Source organism: Sinocyclocheilus rhinocerous, unplaced genomic scaffold (genome assembly GCF_001515625.1).
Source record: "Sinocyclocheilus rhinocerous isolate Xijiao unplaced genomic scaffold, SAMN03320098_v1.1 scaffold984, whole genome shotgun sequence".
Lineage (NCBI taxonomy): Eukaryota > Metazoa > Chordata > Actinopteri > Cypriniformes > Cyprinidae > Sinocyclocheilus > Sinocyclocheilus rhinocerous.
In genome coordinates this window covers 1,469,806-1,490,400 of record NW_015643603.1, presented here as the reverse complement: position 1 = coordinate 1,490,400, position 20,595 = coordinate 1,469,806, and the positions used below count along the sequence as shown (strand labels likewise).

At 37.8% G+C, this 20,595-nt stretch overlaps 1 pseudogene; it reads right to left on the bottom strand.

Moving 5' to 3' along the window:
* Positions 1 to 3,750: 3,750 nt before the first annotated feature.
* The window catches only part of LOC107757509 (MAP/microtubule affinity-regulating kinase 4-like), a 20,653-nt pseudogene continuing 3,808 nt past the window's right edge, over positions 3,751 to 20,595 (bottom strand).

The following is a 20,595-nucleotide window of genomic DNA, read 5'->3' as shown; positions in this document are numbered from 1 at the left end:
TATATATATATAGTTTGTCCACCTGACTTCTCTCTTGTCATATTGCATATTAGCTAAATGCATCATGAAAAACCCAATGTCATAGCAGACAGTTTACATCACAGACAGCACAACACTGAACTGGAGGGATTTACCATTCAGATGTGACGCGCCTGACTCACGATTCTCACTAATCCTCTCTTTTTTTAATACCTGGGACATTAAAAATCTCATTCATTCCAACACACTTTCACTCCAGGTCAAGTATGGCTGCCAGAGTAAAAGTCTGCCCTAATCCTCTCACACAAACATTTCCTACCAGCAGAGAGAGGGAGGCAGGGCAACAGAGTAGCGCAATACACAGACGCACACATTCACACATACATGCACACGCATACACACTCTCTCTCGCTTGAATTCCTTTGCTTTTGCCCATTCTGTTATTTCAAATTTGTCTTCTCTCTTTCTCCATCCTTTCTCTGAATCATGCAGGATTGCAGGTTAGTGTTTCACTTCAGCACACATAGAAACGTCTGGAGAGCTAGCAGAGGGTCTCTGCTCTAGCTATGATTTAACCTGGAGTTCTACGATACTGTATATACTATACTCACAATATTATCATCAGTATCATAATCTTTATATACAGCCATAGTCTGACTGATATAAACCATGTATTTTTTTTTCTCCCAAGATAATTATTCTAGAAAATAAATTAAGTACCTGTGCAAATATACACAAATTGAAGTGTTCACATTTAAGACATTGGCTCCTTCCGGTGGCCAAACATGGGTACAAACCCACAGAGCCATAGGATGCAGCTGATTCAAGTCAACATGAGTGCACAGAGGTCTTAATGGACATCGAACAAATACAGGTCTCAGCAGTCCAAACCAGATAGAGCCGGTCTGATGCGGAGACCGGGTCAGACTGGTCCAGGACATCCAGTCCTTACCCTGTTCAGTTTGAAACAGGAAGCTTCTCCACAACAGGAGTCCAGTCACAGAGCAGACAGATCAATGACACAAGGATTTCCAGTGATTCGGCAATCGGATGAGGAGAAACTGTGTGTCTTTGCAAATGTGTGGCACAAAGGCAGAGAATAAAGTGAACGAGACAACAAAAAAAGTGGATGGATGAAGAGATGGCAGACGTGATCTGGAGGCTCACTGTGTGGCTAAAGGTCGAAGGTGACACACCACAGTGATTGCTGTGGAGTAAGTCATCACAACTAAACTTTCAAGCATCTCGAAGCATCTTACGTACTTGCTGCAGACAATCAAAATCAAGAACCAAGCTTGTTTGTTGTCTGTACCATAATCCAACACCCTCTCATGAACGGAGGGATATGCCATCACAAACATGGAGAAAGTGGAATATAATTCTTTAGTATCTACAACATATTTCACACATGATAGCACAATGAATCCCCAATCAAAACTTAACTGACCAACCATATTAAACCAACCTGTTTATCCAAACTGAACTAGCAAGAAGTGTCCTATTCACCTTGCGGACTAAAAAAAAAAACCTCATTATTCAAATCCACTCAGTATCTCACGGTCTACAGGCTGGCAGCACCAACAGGGCCGAAGCATGGCTTTACATTAAGACAGAAACAACTTCTAAATGTGACAGTAACATCTATTGCTATTGCACAATTATCACCACTCATAGGTACATTTTGATACACTCGGTTGTGAATTGCTGTTCATTTTATGCTTGCCAAATTGACAACTATTGCAGAGTTAGGCCTTGTTATACAACAAATGACCAGAAATGGTTTGGTCAAAAAAGCAAGCCAAGAGTATTTTTTGAAAAAAAGAACAGAAAAGCTCCAAACAAACCTATTTCTACTCATGAAAAATAATCTTAAGCAGCGTATATCTTTTATTCAGGTGTCAAACCTGCACATGAAATCCCTGTCAAGTCAATAACATCATGCTTCCACATCTGTTAAAGAGACAAACTCGCATATGGCTAACAACCCTCATGAGCTACAGCAAAAATATGACACAATGTCTATGGTCCAATCTTGAACTGCATCTCTGTTTATGTTACAAAGGCTTTACAGTGGAAACAGATTCATAAATAATGCCATATTATCACAATATTGCAAGTGCAACTGACTTTGAATCAAAAAACAACTCTTTTCGAAGCCCTGTTGGTGCCTTCGCCCCTAAAATATATCCTAACAGTAAGAGCACTGAACTTCTTCCTGCACTCCTGCATGAAAACATCCTGCATTTTAGATATCTGGTGCTTTTTAAGTCAAATCTGATTAGTTAAGGGATTAATTATTTTTTAATACCAATATAGTCGTACATTTAAAAAAAATAAAAATTAAATACACTAGCATACATGTGCTAATGAATGACTATGGCATAATGTCAGCAATTACTAAGCCACAACATATTTTGCAATTTCTGTATTTGATATTTACTTTTCTATACATTTTTAAGACTAGAAAATCTTTTTTTTTTCCTCCACTAAATACATAAATTGTTGTTTGTTTTACAATCAAATAATATCCAATAGGATCCAATATCCAATAGGTCTTTTTCCAAATTATTCAGATATCTTCAATGCAGGAAACGTGTCTTTAATAACACTGAACACTAAAACCACCTCACTCTGTAAAATCACCTTTGCGGTAACCTCTACTCCACTCTTACTGGGTAAAGGGAGAGCTGACGCTATTTGCAAAGAATCACTGAATAGGAGTTGAAATAAAGGATTAATATCTAGAACCAACCAATCACAGAACCTGTTCGCGAAGGGTCAGGGAAAGTCATTTGGCATTAAATGTCTCTTCTAAATTAAAATTGGTAGGAAGTAAGTAAACTGGCACTATACGTTACAAAAACAGATTTTCTAGGGAACAAAATGTAGCTTGGACAATTTCAAGAACAAAGTGTAGATGGTTGGCTTGCAGCCTGATCAAATTTGCGGTCGCCAGCAATGTAGATTTGTGTGGGCTCTGTGAGCTGTGATGAAGTTAGGATAAGTTTGCCAACTTCACATTTGTGCATATAGTTCATTGGCAGCTACAGTCCTACATCGTCAATGATTCAATGCTTTTGACTCAGTATTAAGAAATGTAAGACACATTCAATCACAAAAACATAAAAATGATGACCCGTTTAAAATGTCAAGACTTGTTGAAAACATACAAAAGTGGTTAAAAAAAAGAATGACATCAATTAAGATGTAAGAATTTCATGACTAGAATGAGAATAAAAATACTAAACTGGATTCAATCCAGATCCAGTAAATGAGGCTGTTCAGAATCAGAATGTGTGTGTGTGTGTGTTTCCACTCAGGTTTATGTTGTGCATGGAATGGTGTGCTTGTTTTTGTACTTCAGATTTCCTTATTGTCAGGTTTGAGTGTCCCGTGCTTTTAAGGTGACTGTGTTTGTTTACGTGTATGTGTGTTTAGTTTCGGTTTGTGTTGAGTGTTGACTGGAGGAGGGATCAGATGTTGTTTTAAGTCTATAACACATAAGTGGGTGGGTCAACGTCAGTTCGCTATAACGACGGATATAGTGAGGGGACGTCTCAGATTCAAGTCTCCTCCCCTGTCCCCTCAGAGCTCCACCTCTTTAGAGATCTGCGATGCGATGTGCCTGAAGGCGAGGGGGGCCCCCCACAGGCGTGTGTAGCGTACTCCATTTGCCTCTGCGGGACCCACACTCAGTTGGCACACCTCAGCTTGGAAAGCGATCTTTGACCCTGCCGCCCCATGACTGCAGCACAGCAGAAACGGGCCAGCGTGCCGGACCTGGCAGCCGCATCCCCTCGCCGCCTCATGCAAGGCCAGTACCACTTCTGCAGGGGCCCGGGGGGGACGGGAGAGATGACCCCTTACATCCCACCCCCCTCCCCTGCTCCAGGGCTCGGACGCTTTCTGATCCCCAGATAAATGGCCACTGGGAAAGAGAGAGAAAGAGAGTATGAAGAGAAACACCAACAATGAGAGATTCAACAAAAAACCCTGAAAAACTGTTATTTGAGATTCACATATTCAGAAAGCAAACACTGCTTTTATTACCATTGTTGAGAGTTTTATTCTAGTTTATTTGATTTTTTTATTTCATTTTATAATGCTATTATTTCTATTATTATACAGTATACTATTATTTATTGTTACTTCGAAGTACTATTCTTTTTATGTTAACTGGCAGATCATTTTTTCTGTCACTTTGTGTGTGTATTGATGCTTTAGGCAATATTTAATGTAAAACAATTGTGCTAATTAAAACTTTGAAATTGAAAGAAAATGAAAAAAGATACAACAAATAAAGTTGGGTGTCTGATAAAGAAAAAAAGCATCTTTTCTGTATTATTATCAACTGTATTCATACTGAAGTGTTACAATGCACTGCATTGTCAGCTCAAACTCTAAAACTCAAAATCTAAATGATCCACAGCTCAACAAGACAAAACCACAGCTCAAGTTTATATTCTTCTCATTGTAATCTGTTGACAAAGTCCGTTCTTAAAGTTGGCATGAAATCAAATTCATCCCATCTATTTTGTAAATGCATGTTTTAGATCTTATTGTGAACAATTCATCCATGTATGTTTCATTTGTAAAAATAAATTGACCTATAAAGTTTAATCAGAATGTCAAAACATGATCCTCCAGATGTACACTTGGCACTTGGTTCATTTGCTTGGCCCAATCCAGTGTTAATAGCACAACAATGTTAAAAGTTCCCTAAGTGGGCCATTCTTGATCATGACGTAGTATCAAATGAGGACTCACCCTGTGACCGAAGATCTGCTGACTCCCTCAGATTCATTTGTGACCCTGCAAAAAACCCACACATTTTCAGATGGTCTGCATTACCTCAACAGTGTCTGATCCATGCAACACAACTCCACCATAGACAAAAAAAAAAATTCCAAGCATACATATCTGGATCTCTCAGTCCTGTCCAACATTATAATCTGCTAGCAGGTCAATAACTGGCTGACCGATGTTGACCCGAGCGATGTGTAATGGGTCATAGAATAAAAACTTGCATATGTTCCTAGATGCATGCAAACCGATAAGAGATATAACCTCCATGCACCATCATCCAGCCTTTCCTCACTCTCACATTCTGTTCACCAGACACACGTTCTGCAAAGGAGACTGCAGGCAGACAGGCATGCAATGTGCAGAGACAGACGGACGTGCAGCGGCAACAGACAGGCAAACAGAGGCAGACAGGGGAACTTACTAACTGTTTTGGATCCCTGTGGAAGAGTACAACCCGACACTGATTTATTAGAGCCCTGGCGTTTAGAGGGGTCAAGATTGACCCTAGGAGAGAGAGAGAAACACAATGAGGAGAGCAAGAGAAAGCGAGAGAAGAGATGCAGAAAGTCACAGAAATATTGAGTGATAGAGCAAATGCAACTGAGAGAAAGAAAGGTAACAAAGAAATAAGAGCAAAGTGGGAGAGACTAGGAAAGGTGTACATTTGTATGCTTGGAAAGCTTGAAAAAGAGAGCCAATAAGCCAAGGAACGATGAATGTGTATAGTGTGATTGTAAAACCAACTTTTAAGCTGAAAGAAATCCCCAGTGGGACCCCAGTGTTATTGGACAGGCAGCACTCCAGCACTTTTTTTTTTTAAAGGAATCATATTTTAGATTCCTACATAAATCATCAAGTCTATGCATTTATTTGCTGGAAGAATGTGTCCGTCAAAAGCATAGTTACAAATGTAACCATTTAAGTATTGCCTAAAAGCAAACCTCTGCCTAAGGCCCCATTCACACTGACAGCAACCTGGAGTGACAAAGTAATCCAAAGTCATTCATTTTCAATAACAGTTGTCGATTTCCATTGACAGGAGTGACACTGACCTTTGGCAAAGTGTTGTGTGTTTGTCCAATGACTCGATAAAGTTTAGAAAAGTTTACGTTTATGCAAATGAGCAGTGAATGATGTGATGATTACCAATAAGAGTGAAGATAGTTGAGCACATGATCTGTCTCCTGTAAGATACTGCAGTTCAGTGTAGGTAAAACGGAGGAAGCAAATTAGTGATGCACTGATTTTGTAAATTTTTTTTTACATTTAAAGTTAAGCTTTTCATTTAGCAAAAAAACAGAAAACAAAAATAAAATTTGGGTAATTGGGTAACTGAATTCGATATGCTGTCCAGGTTGGCGTGATCTCAGCTGATAAATTAAACCAGTGGTAGTAAAGTTCATTTACAATGAGCTGCCTCTTAATATTTTAACCAAACAAATCTTACATACTGTATCGTTACTTTAGCATCCTGCTAAAGATATTTAACTGCTGACATATTTAACTTTTGCAGCTTATCCACATTGTGTGCATGAAATAGACACTGACGCAGTTCAAAATTATTAGCTTTTTGAACTGTAAAAGTCAGTTCACATTTACTGTTGCTTGGCAAAATGTATCATGTGGGACCAGATATGACAAAATACAATGAATGATACGAAAATAACAACAACTAAACTAATATCCAAAGCTATTCTGACAGATAGCAAACAAACCAACCTTAAGAAACTGCTTTCCAAACAGCCTTTCCTAATGATCGTTTTATAATATTAAGGTGTAGTGTCATTTACAAAACTAGAATGAGCACCTCCTCTATTGTGCATCTTCTGATTTGCTTTGTTGCTAAATTATGAACCTCTATCAACACAGAGGTCACTACTGAACCAAGAGGCTTGCTACTGATCAGTGCTGCAAATTTGTGTCAAAGTTCACCAAATGTGAACTTGACACGAAGTCTGCATAAGAAAATTGATTTGCCGCCGGATGACCATCAGGCAAATATCTTCATTGAGCTGGTTATGACGACTTCAAACAATGGTAAATGTGACTGCACCTTATGGAAGGACTTCTGTTCCTACTGTTGTTATATTGAGCATTGTGATGTCTCTATCAATTGGCTCTTTTAACTGTACAGCCATCACATTGAACATTACAGATTTTTCCATTAATTCTTCATCTTGTTCATATGATATGATCATTGTACACTGCTGCATCCAGAAGCATAAATGCCTGACAATGAGCATTGACTTGCCGATTTCTTGCAAAAAAAAATCCCAAGCAATGCATCAAACTGTGGATGTTTTTATTTCTATGATGCGAGTTTCTTTACTTACCTGCGTGTGAGTTTGGAGGTGAGTTTGCTGAACAAATTAGAAGTGGCCCGGCTGCGGGCATTGGGTGGCAGGGCTCCAGCGTCATGGCTGAGGGTGGGCGATGTGGGCGGAGGTCCATAGGTGGGCGGGACACGGTCACGGAGCTGACCCCCATGAAAGGTGCTCCGGATGGTGGATCCACGCGTCAGCCGACAGCGCTCACCTGAGGAAGAGGAGGAGGATGCTCCCGCTCCGACAATACTGAGAGTGGAGGGAGAGCTGGGAGGAAGGCGGTGAGACAGGGAGCTGAGAAGAGACAGAAACAGGCTCAGTGAATGAGAGGCAGACAGTGCAGTGGGGTGTGCAGCACAGTGGCAGAGCGTATCTGTGTTTGTGAATGTATGTGTATGTCACCTGTTGCCTTTGCCGTTCTGCAGCAGTGAGCGGTGACTTTTTTAACCGGGTATGCTGAGTGCTAAGATTAAGATCCCCCCTCCTCATCAGCTTTTAGGACACACCCAAAGAGGGAAACACAGTGGCAGGTGTTGATTTAAAAGTATGCACATTTCCTACCTTATTTGTAAACAAAATTCATCTCCAATCCTTCGTCTATCGTTTCATATTTATCCATTGTTATTTGAATGCTAGAAAAACAAGTAAAACCCGCCAAATGGCGTTTACTAGTTGTTACGTAATGATATGCAATATTAAAGGGGGTGGGGAGATGGGGGATTCCTCCGGTCTATATGAGCTACATCTGCTGAATGATTTTTTTTATTGCCAGTAAATAGGAGTAAAATCTCTCACCCAGGTGATGCTACTCCAACAATAGACCATGCAAAATGGCAAAAATATTTTTTTAATTATTGTCAAGTAAAACGTTTAAAACAACAATAAAATCAGAGAAGGACTCTAAGTGACACAAGCATAAGGAAAACAAAGGGAACAATAAAATCTTCAGAGAAATGCTCTGAGGATTTTATTGTTTCCTTTGTTTTCCTTATGTTTGCTATTATTTACATTTTTATATAGATTTTATAAACTTATTTGATATTTTATCACTTTATTTGTTTACTCAGGCATGTTGCTAAATAACCTATATCTTCAACATACATTGTCTATGACCAAAAATGAGAAAAGAAGATTCGTTTTCAGTGCACTTTCAAAATTTTTTGCTTGAGAAAGCATGAAATATACAGTTACAATGTTTTTTCATTTGATTTAGTTGAGATGGTTTTGTATCAAACACAGTGTGGTTTTCGGCAATCGAGATCTGGCATTTTTCCGCTTGGGCAAGCACTTCACGGACAGCTTCCCTCGTGCGTTAAATCACCCACATGCCAGCAAACCAATGAGAACGCACTACAATCATGACAAGTCATAGCGATAGAGCTGAGGCGCCAAAGTTGCTGTGAATCCGCTCGCCCGGAACCTTTCATAACTGCAGATTTCCAGAAAATAACCGTTGTTTGTAAAAAAAAATAGTTTGACGTACTTATTCCCAACACTTTATTAAGCTTTAAAGTTACATCTCAAATGACAAGGGATCATGTTTATATTAATTAATTTATATTTATATTAACCCACAAACTCATTCTCTCAGATGGCCTGAGTATGCAGAGCATTCGCAGCTTATATGGACGGAACGCCACTGATATATATATATATATATATATACACACACACAGACACACACATATAACAAAAATGCACATACAGTGGGGTCCAACAGTCTGAGAACACATCTAAAATCTGGGATTCAAAACTGAATCAAAATAAAAAAATTTATTTTTAATATTTGGAATTGTCTGTGATACTTTTCCAGGACTTTTTGATGAACAGAAAGTTCAAAAGAACAATGCTTATTTGAAATATTTTTAAGTAATATTTTGCAATATTAAATGTCTTTACTATCACTTTTAATCAATTTAATGCATCCTTGCTGAATAAAAGTATACATTTTTTAAATATATATAAGTGTATGTGTGTATGTATGTACTCTATGTATACAGTATAAATGATAAAAGTGGTGGTCTCACAGTGGTGGCGGTCATCTCCTTGCGTCGATCAGGTATCTCAGCCTTATTAGGGTTGTTGGCGGTGCTGACCATTGGACTAGACGGTGGTAGGGTCCGACTGCCCATTACGCTACAGCTGGCCTTCCTCGGTGGCATGCGGCTCTCACGCAGCTCACGGTCTCCGCTGCTGGTCGGGCTACGCTTAGGGTGCATCACAGGCATGCTGGGACCACCTGCAGAAGAAACTAATAATTATAATCGTTAACTACTGGAAGTATGTTTCTGTTTAGAGTTTAAGCTGAAGTGTCTCATACAGAAGTCACTGTGCCGTCGCTGGCGGTGGTAGGTAGAGGCGCTGCGCTGAGTCTTGCTGTGTGAGGATGAGGAAGATGATGATGAAGAGGAGTGTTTGTTGGTTCCATTGGTAATTGGGCTTGGACGTACACGCGGCAAAGTCATACTGCCACTAACTCGTGACTCAGCGCCATCCTATGACCAGATGCCAACAGAGAAAAAGAGTAAAAACGACCCCTAGAGGACGCAGTTCGAAGTTCCACGAAAGGGAACTCTGAGAATCCAGGTCTTTGTTGTGCTCCATGCTGGCAAACAAGTGGTATTTTCAAGTAGAAAACTGGCATATAGTAACACAGTGTGTGTGTGTGTGTGTGTGTGTGTGTGCAATGTATTACCTCAGTCTTCAGGCCCAACAATAGATATGTAGCTGTGGCTTCATTATATTTCTGATTAAGTAAAGAGTCTTTAATCTCTTCTGTAGTAAAACCCATCCCGACCATAATCTCTGGAAAGACAAAGAAATCAGAGAACAGAGAGGAATATTTACAAACACAACAAGTCTCTTTATTCTAAGGATAATTTGAAAATACATAGTAAAACACTTGAATCAGTTTCCTACTGGTCTACATGCTCACCAATGCGGTTGGGGTCACTGTAGTCCTCTGCTGGTTCAATGTGAGGCTTTAGCTCATCGCTGTCATACCCTGCATTCATCCACTTATCCTTCATCACTTGCTGTGGAGGAAATACCAGCATCCTGATTACACAGAAACCTCCCAGCTCAGTCATTTAACTGCGCTGACGTCATAACTCGAATCACACACAAATAATTAGCCATTTTTAGCAAATGCATGCTGTATGCATTCTACAACACAGAAACTTTACAGAGATATGACTCAGCACAGAGGCATCATATAATGTATCTGGTACAGGATTTGGTACGGCAGAGTGTATCGATGTATCTGCAAATATGCACCTCTAGAGTGCAACGTTTGCTGGGATTGAGCACAAGAAACCTGCGCAGAATCCCCTCACAGTCTGTGGACATGTAGAAGGGCACACGGTACTTCCCCCTCAACACTCGCTCACGCAGCTCCTGGAAAACACACATGCACCAGCAAAATGTGTGACAAACAAATATCCGTGTGTCTTTGGACAGAAAGTTACTAAAGAAATAAGGGTTTAAAGAACTTTTTAGGTCCAAAGTTAAAAAAACGGTGCACTATTCTAAATTAATTTCTCTCATTTAGAGTAAGATTTTTTTGTATTACTTCCCATATTCAGCAGTGGAGCATCAAATTGCAAGACTTTTACATTGTTACAAAAAATAAAATGCTGTTCATTTGAACTTTCTATTCATTTTTAGCACCAAATCAACATATTAGAATACTTTCTGAAGGAACATGTAACACTGAAGACTGGACTAATGGCTGCTGAAAATTAAGCTGTCAACACAGGCATACATTTTATTTTAAAATATATTCAAATAGAAAACAGTTTAAATAAATAAAAAACAGATGCTTTATAGATGAACTGAACTCATTCCATAAATTGATGAACTTCACACAGCTATTAAACTGAACCGAATAAACAATGAATTGACTTTAACTGAAAAATTGGATGTTTACTATTGTCCTCTTTTTAGAGCTGCTTTACAGCAGAATTTAATTTTGTTTGCATCATTGAAACATTATTTTCCTGTTTAACACTGTAAAGCTGCTTTGACAGTCTGTATTGTATAAAGTGCTATATAAATAAAAGCGATTGACTTGTATTTTGTTGTAAATACCAATGCAAGTAAGGTGTCAAGAGACTGGAATGGATCATAGTGGGTGTAGGAACAGAGTAACTGTACCTTGAGGTTCTGTCCATCAAAAGGAAGCGACCCACTGACCAGCGTGTACAGAATAACCCCCAGGCTCCAGATATCCACCTCTGGCCCGTCATACTTTTTTCCTTGAAACAACTCTGGAGCTGCGTAAGGTGGGGAACCGCAGAAGGTGTCCAACTTATTCCCCAACGTAAACTCGTTACTAAAGCCAAAGTCTGCTATCTTTATGTTAGCATCTGCATCCAATAGCAAATTCTCTGCCTGTAAAGACAGAAATAGTGAAAGAGATAGAAATAATTAAGTTGTACAGAACTGTGTGAAGGAGAGAAAAAACAGGACAGAAAGTGTTACAAAACTGCATAACATAGTGAGGCTGATGGGATCTGAAAAATCTGCATAATTCATACATTTCCTTTTGCAATTTTGCTTCTCAAGTAAATTTATATTGTGTTAAGGATATTTGGATATTTCTAGTGAAAAAACAAGACAAAAATGCTGATTTTTTAAATATATAAAAAAAAAATTTTTTTCATTCTAAAGATTCCAGCCCGTACCTTCAGATCCCTGTGAACTATATTCTTCTGATGACAGTAATGAACAGCTGACACAATCTGAAACAAAACGAAAAACACAACCCAGTTAAAACACATGAAACCAGAGGCTTAATTTGATGCAATACCATGATCTTTAATCCTGCACTATATGCTGCAGTGATAAGGTAAATGTCTCACCTGTCTAAATTTGGCTCTAGCCTCTAATTCTTTCATTCTCCCATGAGACACCAGGTAGTCAAACACCTCACCTGGAAAACCAAATCACACATGAATAATATCCCAAATATCACAGATGCACCTATAAATATGATCAAGTCTTTTTGCATTGTTGCAGCATTATGTTGGCCACACTAGAATTAAGTTATATTTGTTTTCTATTCTTAGAACAAAGTTATATTCCATACTCCAGTATGTACATGAGAGCTCACCTCCACTTGCATATTCCATCACAAGATAAAGCGTCTTCTCGGTTTCAATAACCTCAAAGAGTTGGACTGTAATATACAAGAGTAGATGACATGAAATACTTTTTATAAGCTTACACTTAAACAGCAATAGCTAATTATTTTGTATTGTAATTATTATAAAAGCAGCAGGCTTGCATTTATTGCATTTTAGTGCATCTTACCAATGTTGGGGTGGTGGAGAGTCTTCATGATCCGCACCTCTCTGAACAGCTGCAAAAGAAGACAGAACAAAATGATTATCAAGAATAATACATACCATTTAAATCATTCCCAGAATAAATTTATATTCTTCATCTACATCAATAATTATGAACATGAAGCCTTCATGTAGGACAGCAATATCCAGAAACAATATTTTAATCATGACAACTCTCTGAAGATTTTAGCATGGTGATGGATATGACAATGTTAATGTATTTGGTCTTGGTGGAATAGATCTGCTACGCTGCTGCTGCTGTTGGTTATTGCTGTAGTTGTAGATTATTGCTGCTGCTGCAAGCAAGTACAGGAACTTGCTACTGCCAATGCATACGGCGATACGGTGCCGTGAGTATTTAAGACATACTGCTGCTGCACAAATAGCATATAAAATAACCCCGTAGCAGATCTATACAGGTGGAGCTGGGGAAGGTGGAGGGTTTCAGAGAAATGCTGAAAAGCGCACTGCAGGAATCTCTAGTGAATGCTAGCCAACCATATAAATGCAAGGCAGTAAGCTAATTGGCTGCATATGCAGCATGAACCAATCAGCTTGTGCCAAGTCATTTAACTCTCTGAATATCATCAGTTACGTTAACAACCCATCAGCCTGCGCCATCTAGAGTTTCATGACTAAACTATATTATATATACTTCTGTATTTTGTTCTCTCTCCATCTGTACGCAGTACTCAATGTATAATCCCTGTTGCTGTGGAAACCTCAGGATGGAGTCTTGAACCTGCATCTGTCCTATAATATACCTCACAGACATCTGTTCAGAAGTAATGGCTTTGATACACCCCTGGTTCCTTTAATTCACATTATTGGATGATACATATACATTTACATATGAAGGCACACACACACACACACACAGTTGAAAATGTAAAGATTAAATCAACCCAGTCTGTCTTCTAGTCAATACAGATGTCTAATGAAACGTTTGGGAGGAGCTTGTACAGCTAACCCTGTCAATCATATCACAAGAATATATGAGCAGCTGTTTTCCACACCCATGTAGGTAACTGAGGCTTGTCGATTCATAAGTCAATCACATTACACTTCTCTTTTTTATCACATTGCCTCAATCTCTCATAATGACTAAGCACAATATTGCGTTTATTGAAAAATGCTATTGTCAGTTTAAAGTCAGCATGAAATACATTTTTTAAGTATGTTATCGATTTTGGTGGGGATGTTGAATTGATATGTGTTTTCATGTTCTCATTCCTGTTTGTATATTGTTAAAAAAAAAAGTATGTTATTGATCTTATTGTGAATTATTCATCCTTGCATATGTTTTTTTTTAAACCTTGTAATATATAATCAAAATATCATATCTTGTTCTACGGGTGACATATGTTGGACTTCTTAAACACCACCCTTTTCTTACATCTACAAGCTTGCATTCAGATCTGCCTCCATCCAATCAAAAACAGACATATTGAACAAAGTCCCTGCCTATTTTTTTTTTTTTTGGTACTCTTTGTACATTGTGACTTTAAGTAGAATTAACATGTTTAAAACTGTGTTGTTGACGTAAGAGCTCAGAAATGTTTGAATAAACTGCTAAAACATGCAAATCAGAAGGCCAGAGGAAGATCAGAAAAGATATATTGCTGACACAGCCACAGAAATGAATGCCGTGAGCCCTGTCACATGTAAACATACTACATTTTTCTTATTTATTTGATATCACTTATATTGTAAAGCATAGAAACTATCATCTAGCAAACATGACACAGGACAAAACTCAGCTTTTCTCTATGTGCAACACAAAAGGGCAAAACAGAGGGATAAGACAAACACTCTAACAACTGACAAATGCACCACTAAACAGTGATTCCAGCATTACTATAACAGCTCATATAAGTCATATGAGTGGTCAAAAAGCCATACGTGACTTGTGGTCAATAAGGGTGGATTATGGTTTGTGTACAGTTAACTGTGTGTGATACAGGGCCGGGATTGAATCACAGTGGGGTATTCTGGGCCTGTGGAGAACTGCAGCTGTCGACCTCTCCTCTCCAACACATACACTAAGCACACAAACAAATGATGCATTTTGAAAACAAGACTGCCTATGGCCAGGATCGGAAAAGGGGGGGGGGGTTACTACAGTTACTAAAAGTTACTACATTTAAAATTTTGTACACTTACCCACAAAAGGGTAAGTGCTGAGTTGTGAGTGCTGAGATTTAATGTAAGATCCCTCCAGATGAGTGAAAACCACTGATTTCACAAGTGTGTTAAAAGTCAGAAGCATTTCAAGCATAGCTTTGTCAATAATCACTAAAAATCTTGATGTATGCTCAAACTCTGTGCTATATTTGAGCGGTGGGCTTCAGTGGGAGGATTGAAGGCCGGTGATAATCTATAATGAGACAGATGAGTCACTGGTGTACAGGAGAGAGTGCAAACTCAACAGCGACATTAAACACTAACAGCACACACATATTACTGCAATACTTGCAAGAGCCTCACACTGTTCTCTCTCTCTCTCTCTATATATATATATATATATACTGTTCATTTGAGGTGCTCAATATTTTCTGGACATTGGATAATGTTTACGTACAATGTCCATATTTTCTTCCTTTTATGTGCTATGTTAAAATGACATCATTGTATGGCATTGTGACAGTTGTATTAATAAAGAAAAAAATGTCTTGAAAACTGGTCTTACCTTTTGTAGGCTGGTTGGGTTCAACTGAGTCTTGTCGATAATCTTTATTGCAACCTAAAAATACAATGCACAATTAATGATTTAAGCTCCAAATAAAATTGATCTTATGCCAGACAGATAGCCCCCAAAAAAGTCTTAATTGTTTGTGCTCAAACTTGATATAGTGTCATTTGACATTCATTAGTTTAGGCTTTTATCAAAACAATCTTGCTGGATGGGGAAACCAGATTAAACAATTCTTGGTTACAAAAATGAGAATATGTACACTACTATTCAAAATTTATTTGATCAAAAAAATAGAGTAAAACAGTAATAATGTAAAACACAATTTAAAATAGCCATTGCTGTGATGGCAAAGCTGAAGTTTCAGCAGCCATTTCTCCAGTCTTCACTGATCCTTCAGTAATTTTTCTGATATGCTAATTTGGTGTTCAAAAAACATTTATTATCAGTGATGTTGAAAACAATGTTGTCAATGTTGTAAACAGTTGTGCTGCTAAATATTTTTTGTAAAAGGATTCTTTGGTGAATAGAAAGTTTAAAACTTTTTTATTTCTATTATAAATGTCTTTAATGTCACGTTTGATTAATTTAATGCATCCTTGCTGAATAAAAGAATTACTTGCCTTCAAAAAGAAATCTTACGGACCCCACACTTTTGAACAGTAGTGTATTTGACTCCACTATATATCATAGTATATGAAGAGACATCTGTGTCAAGATTTTAAAAGTACTCCTTGCTTCAGAGCTTTGTTTATTTACAGGAGTGACAACCACATTCAACAAATTAAAAAATTCAGGTGATCACCAAATTTATTCATTAAATGTGTAGTGTGTACAGAGCCAAACTGTTAATGCAACGATGTAATTAAAAGTGCATATAAGTCTCTTTTGTTCTTGTGTGGCGCTAGTCAGAGCCAGAGCCATGTGTCTTGACTCATTCGCAAATTCACATTCCTCTCTCCACCGTAGCTGCTCCCACCAGCCATGTGGTCTAGAGGCAACTCATACTGTACAGTTCAAACAGAGCACATGCTGTTAGTAGCAGCTTAAAGAGCATAAACAAAACACTCTGTTGATGGGTATTTTATTATCTGATCACTAATATTACTCTGGTCAAAAATAGCACAAAACTTTTAGCATCCATGTTACCTATTTACAGCCAAACTGTTGTAGTGGTTATGTCAGCCATCATGAGTCTGGGAGTGACGACTGTATTCCGTATACAAACACAACCATAATATACGGGGTTCCCATCTGTATTTAAATGCAGTTGTCACTCCCAAAGGTGTATACATGGCTCCAGACTGCAAGTCAATTCAATTCAAGTTTATTTGTATAGCGCTTTTCACGATACAAATCATTGCAAAGCAGGTTTACAGAAAATTAAGTTTCTACAATATATTTAGTAGTAGCTTGTCAGTGGTGACTATGTCAAATTGACTGCCACACATAAGTTCACTATTAATGCTGCAAAAGTTTTTAAACTCTCTATTATGGTATTTAACTAGAATTTTAAAAAAATTCTAGAACTTTAAATATTTTAACACTGTATGCTGGCATGATTCTTTAAACATCATAATTTATTACTGGCCAAGATTATTAAAGCTCTCTGCTGCCCACTAAAAAGACCACCTAAAATCACACTATATCAGCTTTGGTTTATAAAAAGTAAACGTGGGGGTTGAGTTGTTCACACTTAAGTTGTACCACTTTAAAAATATACCACCCAAAGAATTACAGCTCACAAGTGTTCTGATGAGAAGGAGACATAATACAGCAGCTCCTGTACCAACATCTTATCACACACTACTGGTTTTACCTATGTAAACTCTGTCTTTTGCAGTCTTTCTCTCTCACCTCTTTGCCCGTGAGGATGTGGCGGGCTAGTTTGACTTTAGCAAAGTTGCCCTTGCCGATGGTTTTAAGGAGCCGGTAATTTCCGATGTGTGGCAGCTCGTCTGAGCAAGACGCCATGGAGTTACGACATCTCGCACCCAGTGAACGACTCGACACATTCGTTCCCTTCTCTGAACGACTCGCCACCAAAGACGCATGCTGGACAGAGAGACAGACACAGAGAAAATTTATTAAGATTAATTCAGTTCAATTTGGAAAAAATGGATTGAACTGAACAGGAGGTTATGCTGAAGCAAACAGAAGAAAGAAAAAAATGGCCTTAAAGAAAGAAACCCGCCTGTGACTCTAGCCAGTCCAAAGGACAAGTAATGCAGATCACATAAATTGCATTTAGAAACAAATTTTTTTAAATTGTAGAATAGAAGAAAAACCAAATGGGAGAGTGGAAACTGTGGTGAAAAAGACCAATGCTACAGCACTGACCAACTGCACCAGATTTCAAAATCAAATCCTCATTTACTGATTTAGCTCTTACCTCACACACAAAAATCAGTCTACCTGTATGCAGATGAGCCACACAACTGTTGTAGTATCTAGCAATTAGTACTGATTGATTGATTGATTGATTAAACTATATTGTGAGCATTTCTAAAAAGAACAATGTTCACTAATGATGCATCAAAATTTTGACAACCATAAAAAGGTTGCAAGGGCCAAAACAGTGACATTTAATTAGCTCTTCTCTGATGACATATTTTGACCATTTCAGCATCTATTTCATGCACACAACAAAATATAATCATGGCAGCAGTGTGGACATACTTCATTGTGACCAGAAAGGATGCTAATATGTAAAATTGTGTTTGGCTGAAATATCGAGAGGCAGCTTGCTGCTGAAGAACTCTTCTACGACTGGTTTAATTTATCACCCAAGAACACAACACGCTGGAAAGCATATTAAGTTCAATTACCCAATTTGCCATATTTAATTACTCAAACTTTATTTTCCGTTTTGTTTTTGTTTTTTTGGCTAAATAAAAACTTTAATTTCGGTTTCAGTGTTCAGGTAAAAAATTAATTTCAGTGCATCACTATGTTTACAGTGAACAAAAAAACAGTCAACAGAGCTCTCAATACACACACACAATGAAATAAACATCTGGTGCCACAGTAATAGAATTAAATCAGAATTGGAAAAAAAGAAAAAATAACTTGCCTTTTGTGTGCCTTAATAGTCTTTAAAGGGGTCATATGATGCGATTTCAAGTTTTCCTTTCTCTTTGGAGTGTTACAAGCTCTTGGGGCATAAAGAAGATCTGTAAAGCTGCAAAGACTAAAGTCTCAAATCCAAAGAGATATTGACTCTGTTGCCCTTTCGGGCTTGAACTGATGGTAAAACTAACGACATTATTAACTGTCTTGATTTTACTTTGAAAGCTTGAAGCTCGCGATTATGGTAAGGGGCGTTACATTTCCGACGCGTGCTTGTGGTGTTCGGCCAATCACAATGCACTGGGTCAGCTGGTCAATCAGAGCAGACTGCACTTGTCAAAGTTGAAAACGACGCGTTTGAGAGAGGCGGGGCATTCATTGAGGCCCTACAATAATGTACAGTATTTGAAAAATAATGTGTTTTTTGAACATTAAAGCATGTCAACATATTCTGTTACACCAAATACACAAAATAATGATCTTTAAAATAGCATCATATGACCCCTTTAAAAGTATTCAGAAATACATAAATGTAAGGGGAAATTAAGATAATTCAGCTTGTTTTTTATAAACATGAAAACAATATAAAAAAATTTTTTATTAATTATTATTCAGATTGCTAATGTGATGATGGTATACGAGAGTGTGCGGGAAAACTGAGGTTAGCATTGGTGTGTGAGTAATTCAGCCCTATAATACAGGATTAACTTACTTTGCCTTGGGGGTTTTAGTCTGCCACAGCTGAAACGAAACTTCTATTTAGATTAGCACATTTAAACCTGACTGAGCCCTGAACACTCAGGTTAACATCAGGTAAAGTTTCCTTAACGGCTCCAACTGTCCCCTTAAGAGGGGATAGGAAGGAGCTCACACAGAAATCAAAACATGCCCAGGTCCCCATCTACACCGCTGACCACAGGATTACAGCTCAGGGATTGAATAAATTACTCACAATGCCCTGCCCTACTCTTACTGGACTCTACCTCACACACACTATATACAAAATATGCCAAATTGTACATACTGTGCACTAGCTCTCATTCTTTTCTTTTTTTGTAATAAGAAAGAAAGAAAGAAAGAAAGAAAGAAAAAGAAAGAAAGAACGAAAGAAAGAAATTATCACAGACTGTTATGAAACTTGTCCCTTGAGAGAAATCCAGCCAGGAGCATGGATGGGTGTTAAGTAATCTTAGTCCAGTTCTGGCTTAACAAGGTACATACATATACTTTTGTCACATACTAAGATGCCTTCATTTAGTTGGTTTTTGATGGCATAGATGTATCCTCTGTGATATCTCAGAATCATGAGTTTATTTCGGCAGTTGTTCTAAAGTTGTTCTAGATGGTGTCTAAAGGAATTTTTAAATTAAAAGATAACATTAACAATAGGAAATGTTTCTCAAGCACCAAATCAGCCTATTACAATGATTTCTGAAGGATCATGACACTGAAGATTCTGAAGTGGCTGCTGAAAATAAAGGTTTGCAATCACAGTTATTCAACTGTAATATTATGGTTTTACTGTATTTTATTACTGTTTTACTGTATTATTGATTAAATAAACAGCCTTGGTAAGAATAAGAGACTTCTTTAAAAGCATTTATATATATATAGTATGAATTGGAACATCAGAGTTTTTTTTTTTTTTTTTTTGCGATTTGCAATTTAAAATGTGATTTTTAAAACAAAAACTGGAGAAAAACATGAATTATCATATGTCTACTTCAAATTTCTTTTGAGAGAAGTATTATTTTTCCTATTTTTACCCAAAATAGGATGGAGTGACCATTATTGAGTGCTATAAATAAACATATGTAATGTTTGTTTCATTCATACTGGAAGCCAGAGGGTGCCCTCGCACAGAAACTCCGCATATGTATCACATAAAGCTGGCCGCACACTAGACGATTTTCAAATCTTAAACGATTTTAAAACCATGGGAGACCACAGACATGAAGACAGTTCAACCGATTTTTAGCCTTATAATCCTCTGAAACATGTTTGATATTTACGATTTGAGTTCGGGGACGCTCCGTCTCGATCGGGAGCAGATAAATAATCATAATGACACCACACAATAGGGATGGGCGATATGGGCTTAAAAATATATCACGATAATTTCTGATATTTATTGCGATTACGATATCAATGACGATAATTTAGGGAATCCGGTTTCTTTAGAGCAGTGGTCACCAACCTTTTTAGGCCCAAGATCCCTGACCTCGGCCTTTATGAAAGACAAGATCTACCTATTGAAGAATTGATAGAAAAAGACATCCCACATTGTACTTCAAATTTGAGGCCTTTTACTTAGTATTTTAATTACTGATGCGCCGATCATAGCTGATTCAGAATTCAGATTTTCTTTTCTTTTTTT